A 13,199-nucleotide genomic window follows, 5' to 3' on the forward strand; every position below is an offset into this window, starting at 1 on the left:
AAAATTTGGATGATTATGAAACAGTCAACTCATGGATTACCCCCATCAATACTAGACAATGCCCGCAGTATAAAGGCAAAAAGCCCTCCCAGCCCCTCCAGGAACCCTCAAATCCCATCCCGGTCCCACAGGACACTCCCAACTTCCCCTTAAACCCTCCGAGGCCCCTAGACTGCCTCCCAGACCCACAAAAACCCACAAGATGCCCCCAAACCCCTCCCAGTTACCTCCAGACCTCCCAGGACCTTTCAAACCCTCTCCTAGTTGCCCCCTTCCCCTTGAGTATGCCCCCAAACTCTCTCCCAGTTCCTTCCCGCATCCCCGACGATTCCCCAAAACCCCTCACAGCTGCCCCAATCTCCCCAACCTCCCTCCCAAACCCCCAAACTCCCCCAAACACCTTCCCAGTTACCCCCACGACCTCCAAGCCCTTCTCAGCCTCCCCATTCCTTCCCAAAGCCCCTCCCAGTTGCCGGCCCGTCCCCCAGGCTCGGGTGAGGAGGTGCCCCAGGCTGACGGGCCCGCCCAGGCAGGGGCGGTTCCAGCAGCATGTCAGGAGCCACCCCCTGCCCCGGAAGCTCCCGCCCGCCCTGGAGCCACCTCAGCTGCCCCTGTAGGGGAGAAATCCAGGCCGGAGCAGAGCAGGGGGCAGGGCCGGGCTGGGACATCGATGCCCTTTCCTGGGCACTTGAACACTCTCTGCACCCCCGTTCCCGGACGTGCCGACTGTCCTTCCTCCCCAAGCCATGAACAGGTTTTGGGGCTCCCTCGTGGGTCGCAGCCAATAGAACGGCTCTGCTGGAATGACGTCATTGCCAAATTCTGCTGGGCCCCTGTCCTTGTGCCGGTGAGTCACCCAATAGAATGTCGAAACTTCCGCGGGGGCTGCCGGGAGCGGGGCGGTGATGGCGGGGGAGGGGAGGATCGGGATTGAACGCGATTGGTCCCGGTCGATCCCGGCCCCAGGGTCTCCCCCCGCCGCGCTGTTTTTCACGTGCGACCCCAACGAGGCCATGGTGGTGTGGGGTGAGTTCAGGGGGTCCAGGGGCTCCTGGTGACCCCTCCGAATCTCCCCCAAGACTCTCGGGAACCGCCCAGATCCCCCCCAAGACTCCTGGGGACCCTCCACCTTTCCCCCTCTTCCCCCAAATCTCCTGTGCATCCCCTTAACCCTTGAAAATCTCCTGGGACTACCTCAGACCCCCAGACTCCCTCCTGGGGGCCCCCAAACACTCTTCAGGACTCCGGGGCCCCTCCCGACCCCCTCCTAGAGTCTTTTGGGTGTCACCAACCCTTTACGGCGGATTCCTCCGTCCATTTTTCCACCCCGGGCTGCTGGGGGTCCGCCCCCCCAAGAAACTACTGGGAACTCCCCAGTGTCCCACCACGAGATTCCTGGGTCCCTCCCCCCCCCCAACCCCCTGTGGGTGCCCCCATCCTTTCTTCCCCTCGAAAATATTCTTGGGGGTCCCCCAATGTCTCCTCCAGCCCCCATCCTGCCAGGGATGGATTTGGGGGGATCTCCTTCTCCTTCCCTCTGGCCCGAAGGCAAATGCCCTCCCTGTCCTTCTTCCTTCGCCCCCAGGCAGAAAAGAGAAGAGAAACAGCCAGTTGGCCCTGGCAGGTGTGGGTGTGTGCAGGCTGTGGTTGAGTGGTTGAGAAGGGAGAGGAGGGGGCTGGTGTTTGGGCCAAGTCCAGCAGGTGATGTCTTTTGTATCTGGCAGTCCTTGGTCCGCTCCACGACCATCCAGCTGTCAGTGTTCATGACATACCCATCAGCCCTTCTCTTCTGGGCTTCTACACTTGCCAACCCTAAGCTGCTCCTAAGTTCTCTTGCTGTTAGTTCATAAAGAGGTCTTGTCAAGTGTTACTGATTTAGAAACTAAAGCCTGACATCTTTGTCTTTGCCAAAGATGTGTGTGAAAGGGCAGTGCTGTTGCAAAGCAGTGTTGAGCTTCACATTGGGTGACTTGGCAGCTTCCTCTGCATCACCCATGCACCCTGGGTTTCTTTGAAAAGTACTTTTCACTCCAAATGTGACACCACATTAGCCTGTAGGACATCCTGTCCCCAAATGGATAACTGTAAATATTAATAATTAAAAAGTGACCCCCTCCATTATTCAAGAAAAGCTTGTATCTCTGTCCTAAAAGCATCCAAGGGTCACGTCCCCCAGTTTTCTATCTGACAAGGGTTTGGAGGGGCTGCTTTGTGCAGGGAACCCTTTGGGGGCCCCTTGCACATGGGTAGGGCTGCACTCTGGGGGTGTGGGGCTTTGGTTCTTTGGTTGCCAGGGGCCACTGTGAGTCACTGAGTCGGGGTGGGGACAATGGGCAGGGCTGGCTGGGACAGGCTGTGGCACCTGTGACATAAAAGGGAAGTGTCCCCGTGGGGCAGCTCTGCAGGGCCCATCAGGGGATGCTGCCCAGTGCAGCCTGTGCTGTGGGGAGCACGCACACAGGGAGAGGCTGGGTCGGACGAGGGTCGGGGCACAAGGCCGCCCCAGGGAGTGGGTTCTGCCCCTGCCTGCAGGGCCCAGCCCCTGGCAGGAGCGCCTTGGGCAGGGCCCGGTGCTGCTGCTGGGGCAGGGGGTGAGGCCTTGCCTCCTGCCAGCTGCCTGGGCCCCTGTCCTTGCTGCGCCACATCCCCGAGGCTCCATCCCCGCTCCCCCAGCGCCAGCTCCCTCCTTCCCAGCCCCAACCAAGCCCTTCTCTGTGTCCTCCTGCAGCCCATGGCTTTCACAACATTCCTTTTGGTGCTTGTGCAAAGCATCATCCAGTCCCTGCAGGCGGTCGGGGAGGGGCTGCACAAGACTCAGTGAGCTTGGAGGTCTTTTCCAAGCTGAAGGACTCTTGGATTCTGTGATTGTGTGCTGGATTCAGCTGGGTCCGTGTTAGCAGCATTAGTTTGCTCCCAAAGTTTCCTCACTGTCAGCTCTTGTGGCCTAAGGCTTGAGCTCCTTTAGCTCCTTGTGCTGAGCTACTGCTGGGAAACGAGAGGCCTCTGCGAGCAGATTCCTGGTGTTCCCTGTAGAACAGTGAGGGAGAAGGTGTAGTCAAGTGGGAAGAGGAGTACTGTTTGTGTGTGGCCTCCTATGTGGCCTTGGCGCCTTTGAGGGGCTTGAAGGAGAAAAGAGCTTTGTTAAAGTGAGAAGTGAAATAGTGTGTTGGCTGTTCTCTCTGCAGGGAGAAGCTGTCGGTGGGGGAGGGGTCACCGAGTGGGGGAGAGGCCGTAAAGTGGGGGAGGGGCCACAGAGTGGGAGAGGGGTCACAGAATGGGGGAGGGGTCACAGAGTGGGGCAGGAGCCACAGAGTGGGGGAGGGGCCATGAAGTGGGAGAGGGGTCACAGAGTGGGGTAGGGGCTACAGAATTGGGTAGGGGCCACAGAATGGGGAAGGGGCCATAAAGTGTGGGAGGGGCCACGGGGTGGGGGAGGGGTCACAGCCTGGACTCGGGCGGTCAGGGCAGTGGCCTCGGGGAGGGGGAGGGGTCAGGGCATGGGGTAGGGGTCTTACCTGATCCCGGGGCTATCGGGGCCATGGCGGGACCGAACCTGGTGGGGACACCCAAGTTTTTCCCAAATTTCCCCTCATTTTTCCCAGTTTTTCATCCATTTCTCCCAAATTTCCCACTCTTTCCCCAATTTTCCCCCCATTTCCCCCATTTTTTTCAAATTTCCCCATTTTTCTCAATTTTTCCCCATTTCTTTTCCAAATTCCTTCCATTGTTCCCAAATTTCCCCCATTTTTTCCCATTTTCCCCAAATTTCCCCCCATTTTTCCCAACTTTCCCCAATTTTTCATCCAATTTTACCCAAATTCCCCCATTTTTTTCTCAATTCACCCCATTTTTCCCAAATTTCCCCATTTTCCCCAAATTCCACCATTTTTTCCCAATTTTTTCCTAAATTTCCCCAATTTTTCCCAATTATCCCCCATTTTTCCTGATTTTTCACCCGTTTTCCCCAAATTTCTTACTTTTTTCCCAATTTTCCCTCCATTTCCCCTCAAAATCCCCCATTTCCCCAAATTTCTGACTTTTTCCCCAAAATTTCCCCCGTTTGTCCACATTTTCCCGGATTTTCCCCCAGTTTTCCTAAATTTCCCCCCATTTTTCCCCATTTTTATCAATTTTCCCCAAATTTCCCACTTTTTTCTCAAATTTTCCCCCATTTTTCCCAATTTTTCATTCGTGTTCACCAAATTTCCCACTTTTTTCCCCAATTTTTCCCCATTTTCCCCAAAATTCCTGGTTTTTTCCCCCCCATTTTTTCCCACTGGGGAAATTTGGGAAATTTGGAAAACTGGGGACCCAAAAATCCAAGAAAATGCGGGGAAATGGGGGAAAAATGGGGGGAAAAATCTGGAGAAAAATCTGTGAAAATGTGGGAAAAATGGGGGGAAAATCAGGAAAATGGTGAAAAATCTGGGAAAATGTGGGCAAATGGGGAAATTGCGGAAAATTCTGGGAAAAATGTGAGAAAAATCCGGGGAAATGGGACAAAATGGGGGAAAATGTGGGAAATTCTGGGGAAAATGGGGAAAAATATGGGAAAATATGGAAAAATGAGGAAAAAAGGGGGAAAATGGGGAAAAATGTGTGAAAATCTGGGAAAATGTGGGAAAAATGGGGGGAAATCTGGGAAAATGGGGGGAAATCGAGAAAAACTCTGGGAAAATGGGGAAAAAATTGGGAAAAAACTGGGAAAATGGGGAAAAATTGGGAAAAAACCTGGGAAATTCTGGGGAAAATGGGAGAAAATCTGGGAAAAATGTGGAAAAAATGGGGGGAAAAGGGGAAAAATGGGAAAAATCTGGGAAAATAGGGAAAAAATGAGGAAAAATCTGGGAAAATGTGGGAAAATAATCGGGAAAAAATCTGGGAAAAAATGGGAAAACTGAGGAAAAATCTGGGGAAAGAGGGAGAAAATCTGGGAAAATGTGGGAAAAAATTTGGGAAAATGTGGGAAAATGGGAAAAAATCGGAGAAAATGGGGGCGAAATGGGGAAAAATCTGGGGAAAATGGGGAAAAATCTGGGAAAATGTGAAAAAATTGGGAAAAACAGTGGGAAAATGGGGGAAATGAGGAGAAATCCGTGAAAATGGGGGAAAATGAGGAAAAATGTGTGAAAATGGGAAAAAATGGGAAAAAAATCCGGCAAAATGGGGAAAATCGAGAAAAATCAAGAAAAATGGGGGAAAAACTGGGAAAATGTGGGAAAATCTGGAAGAAAATCTGGAAGAAAATCTGGAAGAAAATCTGGAGAAAAATTTGAGAAAATGTGGGAAAAATGGGAAAAAATGTGGGAAAAATCTGGGAAAATGTGGGAAATTCTGGGAAAAGTGGAGGAAAAATCTGGGAAAAATCCGGGAAAATGTGGAAAAAATGGGAAAAAATCTGGGAAAATGTAGGAAAATTGGGAAAAATCTGGAAAATGGGGGGGAAATGGGGAAAAATTCAGGAAAATGTGGAAAAATGGGGGAAAATCGGGGAAAAATGGGGGAAATGGGGGGAAATGGGGAAAAATGGGGAAAAATGTGGAAAAACTGGGTTAAACTGGGAGGAACTGGGAGAAACTGGGCCAGAGGGAAAGGGATGTTGCCATGGAAATGTGAGCCCGCCCCTCCCCCACCCGGCCCAGGGCCCACGGTGGGGGGGGGAACTGGGTTAAACTGGGAAATACTGGGAGGCACTGGGGGGGGACACTGGGAGTTACTGGGAGCTACTGGAAGCTACTGGGGGGGTCACTGGGGTTACTGGGATGGACACTGGAGTTACTGGGAGCTACTGGGGGGGTCACTGGGGTTACTGGGATGGACACTGGGGTTACTGGGAGCTACTGGGGGGGTCACTGGGGTTACTGGGAGTTACTGGGAGCTACTGGGGGGCTTACTGGGAGTTCCTGGGAGCTACTGGGGTGGACACTGGGGTTACTGGGAGCTACTTGGAGCTACTGGGGGGGTGACTGGGGTTACTGGGGGGGTCGCTGGAGATACCAGAGGCATTACTGGGGTTACTGGGAGCTACTGGGAGCCACTGGGAGCGGCCCATCCCCCTCCCTCCCCAAGGTCACCCCAAGGAAACGGAGGGGGGAGAGGGGGGGAAGCCCTGCCCCCTCCCAGTCCCTCCCAGTTCCCTCCCAGTTCCCTCCCAGTACCTGAACTGGTCACACTGGGAGCGGCTCCAGGTCCCCCCTCCAGTTTGGGCCCCCGGGGCTATTTTTGGGACCCGGTGACGTCACTGGGGGGGAGGGGCCTCGAGGGGGCGGCCCCTCCCCTCTCCCTTCCCAGTACAGACCAGTAAGGGACCAGTAACGGCCCCAGTGGGGGGGGGAGGGGAAGGAGGGAACACTGAGGGTGGGGATGGAGCAGGATGGTCCTTGAGCGTTGGGGGAAGGGCAGGAGGTTCCCTGAGGGTGGGGGAAGGGCAGGACCGTCCCTGAGGGTGGGGGAGGGGTAGGCGGGTCCCTGAGGGTGGGGGAGGGGCAGGAGGGACCCCGAGGTGGGGGGAGGGGCAGGAGGGTCCTGAGGGTTGGGGAGGGGCAGGGAGGGACCCCGAAAGTGAAGGAGGGGCCCTGAGGGTCCCTGAGGGTGGGGGAAGGGTAGGAAGTTCCCCGAGGGTGGGGGAGGGGCAGGAGAGTCTCTGAGGTTGGGGGAGGGGTCCTGAGGGCCCCTGAAGGTGGGGGAGGGGCAGGGAGGGCTCCTGAGAGTGGGGGAGGGGTAGCAGGCTCACTGGGGGAGGGGAAGGAAGGGACCCTGAGGGTGGGGGAGGGACAGGAGGGACCCTGAGGGTTGGGGAGGTGCAGGAAGGGGGGGGAGGGGCTTGGGGGGGGCCCTTTAAGGTGGGGGGAGGGGCTGAAAGTGGGTCCATCATTGGGAGGGGACACGCCCACCCAAAACCCAGTAAGTCCCAGTTGAGCTCCCAGTTCAGGGAGGGGGAGAGGATGCAAAAGACACGCCCACTTGCAGAGGCTATGGCCACCTTGGGATGGGACACGCCTATCAGGGAGAGACCACGCCCACCTAAAGAAGGGACACGCCCACCCCCAAACCACTAAGTCCCAGCTGAGTTCTGCCTTAACTGGTCCTTACTGGTCCCACCACCCCATTCCGCGTTCCAGTGACCTGTACTGGTCCATGCTGGTTTATACTGGTCTATCCTGGTTTATACTGGTCTGTACTGGTCTGACCTTGATGGAGATGCTGAAGTGCCCCCAATCCCCTTAACTGGTCCTTACTGGTCCCACCGCCCCATTCCCCGTTCCAGTAACCTGTACTGGTCCATACTGGTTTATACCGGTTTATACTGGCCCATACTGGTCTATACGGGTTTATACTGACCTGACCTTGATGGAGATGCTGAAGTGCCCCCAACCCCCTTAACTGGTTCTTACTGGTCCCACCACCCCATTCCCCGTTCCAGGGACCCGTACTGGTTTATACTGGTTTATACTGCTCTACCCTGGTTTATACTGGTCTGTACTGGTCTGACCTTGATGGAGATGCTGAAGTACCCCCAACCCCCTTAACTGGTCCTTACTGGTCCCACCACCCTGCTCGCTGTTCTAGTGACCTGTACTGGTCCGTACTGGTTTTTTACTGGTCTATACTGGTCCATACTGGTTTATACTGGTCTATACCGATCTATACTGGTCTATGCTGCTCTGTACTGGTCTGACCTTGATGGAGATGCTGAAGTGCCCCCAACCCCCTTAACTGGTTTTTACTGGTCCCACCGCCCTGCTCCCCATTCCATTGACCCATACTGGGTCGTGGTGGCAAGAACCCCAGCAGGAGCCAGGTGGGGTCTTCCTGCCATTGGATGAGTGCTCTGGGAGGTCAGGGCTGCTCACAGATCCAGATCACAGCAGCACATTTCCAAGAGCACTGTCAAATGGGAAGGGCAAAGCACAATTATTAGGAAGGAATGGAGCTTTTCTCAGTCAGTGTTTCCAGTTTCCTACTCCTGAGGAATCTGGGGGTTGAGAAATGGAAAAGAAACTCTCATGTTGGACAAGTCACTGAGACTCCTGAGCTGTAACTTGGAATGCACAAGTGCTTCTGTAAGCAACTTCCTAAAGTGCTGTCGGCCTCTGCTCTGCTTTTGACAGAAGCAGCATCACTTCTGCTGGACCCATCTGTTTTTTCTTTATCTACCCTTTTCCACCTTCCTGAGGTTTCTCTCAGGTCAAAGTGAGAGCACAGACATTTGGATGGAGTGCTGACAGGGAAGTCGTGAATGGATTTCTGATGTTGAATCTACTGTTTTGAAATCAGAAAATGTGGTGCTGAAGTCATCGTTAGCCTTTGAGAGGGAAACAGGAGAAAAATCGGATAAATTTGTTGCTAAAAATGAGCTGCTTCAAACTGAGGTTGACCACCTTCAAAGTCTTGTTGCACCAGAGTGCAGAGAGAAAACTGTTGCTAAAAAAACAGGCTCCTGGTTTGGTCAGGCAACTTCATAAACCAGTGTCTTACCCTGGCATTGAGACTTGGGAAACCACAGAGAAGCCTGATTCTAAGTCTCAGGAGAGAAAGAAACAAGGAGAATTCGAAGTTCAACTGATGTTTCTAGAGTCTCCCAGCTTTCCTCACATTAATGAAAATACACTGAGTGATCCCTGTGATAATGAACAAAGGGAAGATTATTCTTTACCTCCCTCAATTTCCTTTGTGCCTGATACTGAATCCACTAAAAAACCTTGGACTCAAAAAGAGAACCCGACCCAGAAAACAACTCAATTCATTCTGATTCAAGTGGTTAAAGAGCAGAAGCATTATGGTGATAAACCTGGACAAATTAAAAGCCAACCAGTGAAACCCTATCAATATATCACATACCTTGGGATTCCACTTTGTTCTCATCAACAGTTAATACAATTTCCAATGGATATGGGGACAAAATGTTGGCAGCAAAATGCCAAAGATGGGATTAAAACCCAGACGAAAAAGAATTAAAATCACTGGAGAAAAAGAAGAAACCAGTCTTCAACCAAGAGCTTCACCCTGTTACTGTTTTGTTGATATTACCTTTTTGCTTTTTATTCTAATAATCATATTGTATGTTAAAATTTGGATGATTATGAAACAGTCAGCTCACTGATTACCCCCATCAATACTAGACAATGCCCGCAGTATACACCCGTCCCAGCCCCTCCAGGAGCCCTCAAATCCCATCCTGGTCCCACAGGACACTCCCAACTTCCCCTCAAACACTCCGAGGCCCCCAGATTGACTCCCAGATCCAGAAAACTCTTGCTGCCTGCCCATGGAGTGCCCAGTGTGGCCCACCAACTGCACCACAAAGCCAAAGCTTCCAGGCTTTCTTTCCTGGGAATTAGGGCTATTGTTTCCTGTTTTCAGCCATGCCTCCCAACTGATAGCCCAACTCCCAAACTGCTAGCATGCCTGTTGATACAGAATTGTTAAAATAAACCTTGCCAGTATATGTTTTCAGACACCGATTATTTAGTGTCGTTTCATTTTAATCCACCCCAAGGGAATTATTAATAAAAACCTGAGTTACCCCCTCTCCCCTTTTCCTGGGGCGGGTTGTAACACCAATCAGCACTGACTCCGCCCAGTAGGCATAGCAAAGGAAGTTTCCTTTTGGTTTAGGGTTTAGTGTTAGGGTTAGGGTTAGGGTTAGGGTTTAGGGTTAGGGTTAGGGTTAGGGTTAGGGTTAGGGTTAGGGTTAGGTTTTGAGTTAGGGTTAGGGTTAGAAAGGGTTAGGGTTAGGGTTAGGAAATTTAGGCTTAGGGTTAGAGTTAGCATAAGTTAGGGTTAGGGTTAGGTTTAGGGTTAGCAAAAGACAGGGTTACTGTTAGGGTAAGGGTTAGGGTGAGGAAGAATTTGTCTCAGTGCGCGATCTAACAATCGCGGTTTTAGCCCATTCTGGACACGCAGCGCTGCCCAATAAGCCCCTCTGGGACTATAAGCCCGATTCACTGCCCACCGCTGTCAGAATCTTTTGCTTTTTCTCTTGGGTCTCTGCTTTTGCTGTTGCTGTTCTGTTGCGTGTCTGGCAGAATACCCACCGCCGTCCAGTGTGTACTCTGCTTCTATAGAGCACTGTCCCCCGACCCCAACATTAAAAGAGAGACTGGAAGCTATGTGCAAACCCTGTTCCCTAACCCTAACCCTAACCAAGAGACTGCAAGCTATGCGCAAACCTTTTTCCCTAACCCTAACCTTAAAAGTGAGAATGCAAGCTATGCGCAAACCCTTTTCCCTAACCCTAACCCTAAAAACGAGACTGCAAGTTATGCGTAAACCCTCTTCCCTAACCCTAACCTTAAAAAAGAGACTGCAAACTATGCGCAAACCCTGTTACCTAACCCTAACCTTAAAAAAGAGACTGCAAGCTATACGCAAACCCTTTTCTCTGAACCTAACCTTAAAAAAGAGACTGCAAGCTATGCTTTCGGCCTCTGCTCTGCTTTTGACAGAAGCAGCATCACTTCTGCTGGACCCATCTGTTTTTTCTTTATCTGCCCTTTTCCACCTGCAAAAAGAAAAGTTGCCCAGTCAGTGCGCTGCAAACAGGCAGGTTTCTCTCAGGTCACAGTGAGTGCACAGACATTCGGATGGAGTGGTGACAGGGAAGTCATGAATGGATTTCTGATGTTGAATCTACTGTATTGAAATCAGAAAATGTGGTGCTGAAGTCATCGTTAGCCTTTGAGAGGGAAACAGGAGAAAAATCGGATAAATTTGTTGCTAAAAATGAACTGCTTCAAACTGAGGTTGACCACCTTCAAAGTCTTGCTAAAATTTGGATGATTATGAAACAGTCAACTCACGGATTACCCCCATCAATACTAGACAATGCCCGCAGTATAAAGGCAAAAAGCCCTCCCAGCCCCTCCAGGAACCCTCAAATCCCATCCCGGTCCCATAGGACACTCCCAACTTCCCCTTAAACCCTCCGAGGCCCCCAGACTGCCTCCCAGACCCACAAAAACCCACAAGATGCCCCCAAACCCCTCCCAGTTACCTCCAGACCTCCCAGGACCTTTCAAACCCTCTCCTAGTTGCCCCCTTCCCCTTGAGTATGCCCCCAAACTCTCTCCCAGTTCCTTCCCACATCCCCGATGATTCCCCAAAACCCCTCACAGCTGCCCCAATCTCCCCAACCTCCCTCCCAAACCCCCAAACTCCCCCAAAACACCTTCCCAGTTACCCCCACGACCTCCAAGCCCTTCTCAGCCTCCCCATTCCTTCCCAAAACCCCTCCCAGTTGCCGACCCGTCCCCCAGGCTCGGGTGAGGAGGTGCCCCAGGCTGACGGGCCCGCCCAGACAGGGGCGGTTCCAGCAGCATGTCAGGAGCCACCCCCTGCCCCGGAAGCTCCCGCCCGCCCTGGAGCCACCTCAGCTGCCCCTGCAGGGGAGAAATCCAGGCCGGAGCAGAGCAGGGGGCAGGGCCGGGCTGGGACCTCGATGGACGGGGCCACTGGGAGAGCAGGGGTGAGACCAGGATGGGCTGAGAGGGCACTGGGGGAGAGGGGAGACACTGGGATGGGCTGAGGGGGCACTGGGAGGGAGAGGGGAAAGTTTTTTGCCCCTTTCCTGGGCACTTGAACACCCTCTGCACCCCCGTTCCCGGTCGTGCCGGCTGTCCTTCCTCCCCAAGCCATGAACAGGTTTTGGGGCTCCCTCGTGGGTCGCAGCCAATAGAACGGCTCTGCTGGAATGACGTCATTGCCAAATTCTGCTGGGCCCCTGTCCTTGTGCCGGTGAGTCACCCGATAGAACGTCGAAACTTCCGCGGGGGCTGCCGGAAGCGGGACGGTGATGGCGGGGGAGGGGAGGATCGGGATTGAACCCGATTGGACCCGGTCGATCCCGGCCCCAGGGTCTCCCCCCGCCGCGCTGTTTTTCACGTGCGGCCCCAACGAGGCCATGGTGGTGTGGGGTGAGTTCAGGGGGTCCAGGGGCTCCTGGTGACCCCTCCGAATCTCCCCCAAGACTCTTGGGAACCGCCCAGATCCCCCCCAAGACTCCTGGGGACCCTCCGCCTTTCCCCCTCCTCCCCCAAATCTCCTGTGCATCCCCTTAACCCTTGATAGTCTCCTGGGATTACCTCAGACCCCCAGACTCCCTCCTGGGGGCCCCCAAACACTCTTCAGGACTCCGGGGCCCCTCCCGACCCCCTCCTAGAGTCTTTTGGGTGTCACCAACCCTTTACGGCGGATTCCTCCGTCCATTTTTCCACCCCGGACTGCTGGGGGTCCACCCCCCCAAGAAACTACTGGGAACTCCCCAGTGTCCCACCACGAGATTCCTGGGTCCCTCCCCCCCCAACCCCCTGTGGGTGCCCCCATCCTTTCTTCCCCTCGAAAATATTCTTGGGGGTCCCCCAATTTCTCCTCCAGCCCCCATCCTGCCAGGGATGGATTTGGGGGGATCTCCTTCCCCTTCCCTCTGGCCCAAAGGCAAATGCCCTCCCTGTCCTTCTTCCTTCGCCCCCAGGCAGAAAAGAGAAGAGAAACAGCCAGTTGGCCCTGGCAGGTGTGGGTGTGTGCAGGCTGTGGTTGAGTGGTTGAGAAGGGAGAGGAGGGAGCTGGTGTTTGGGCCAAGTCCAGCAGGTGATGTCTTTTGTATCTGGCAGTCCTTGGTCCGCTCCACGACCATCCAGCTGTCAGTGTTCATGACATACCCATCAGCCCTTCTCTTCTTGGCTCCTACACTTGCCAACCCTAAGCTGCTCCTAAGTTCTCTTGCTGTCAGTTCATAAAGAGGTCTTGTCAAGTGTTACTGATTTAGAAACTAAACCCTGACATCTTTGTCTTTGCCAAAGATGTGTGTGAAAGGGCAGTGCTGTTGCAAAGCAGTGTTGAGTTTCACATTGGGTGACTTGGCAGTTTCCTCTGCATCACCCATGCACCCTGGGTTTCTTTGAAAAGTACTTTTCACTCCAAATGTGACACCACATTAGCCTGTAGGACATCCTGTCCCCAAATGGATAACTGTAAATATTAATAATTAAAAAGTGACCCCCTCCATTATTCAAGAAAAGCTTGTATCTCTGTCCTAAAAGCATCCAAGGGTCACGTCCCCCAGTTTTCTATCTGACAAGGGTTTGGAGGGGCTGCTTTGTGCAGGGAACCCTTTGGGGGCCCCTTGCACATGGGTAGGGCTGCACTCTGGGGGTGTGGGGCTTTGGTTCTTTGGTTGCCAGGGGCCACTGTGAGTCACT

The 13,199-nt window shown here is 53.3% G+C and overlaps 1 long non-coding RNA gene across 1 annotated transcript; it reads left to right on the forward strand.

Moving 5' to 3' along the window:
- Positions 1–417: 417 nt before the first annotated feature.
- Positions 418–11,762, forward strand: LOC127462144 (uncharacterized). The gene is made up of 3 exons (XR_007900311.1): positions 418–502; positions 11,273–11,467; positions 11,634–11,762. It is a non-coding gene; the product is annotated as an uncharacterized LOC127462144 (long non-coding RNA).
- The last annotated feature ends 1,437 nt before the right edge of the window (positions 11,763–13,199 follow it).

Source organism: Manacus candei, unplaced genomic scaffold (genome assembly GCF_025592945.1).
Source record: "Manacus candei isolate 608988 ecotype Guabito, Panama unplaced genomic scaffold, ASM2559294v1 h1tg000119l, whole genome shotgun sequence".
In the NCBI taxonomy this organism is placed as follows: domain Eukaryota; kingdom Metazoa; phylum Chordata; class Aves; order Passeriformes; family Pipridae; genus Manacus; species Manacus candei.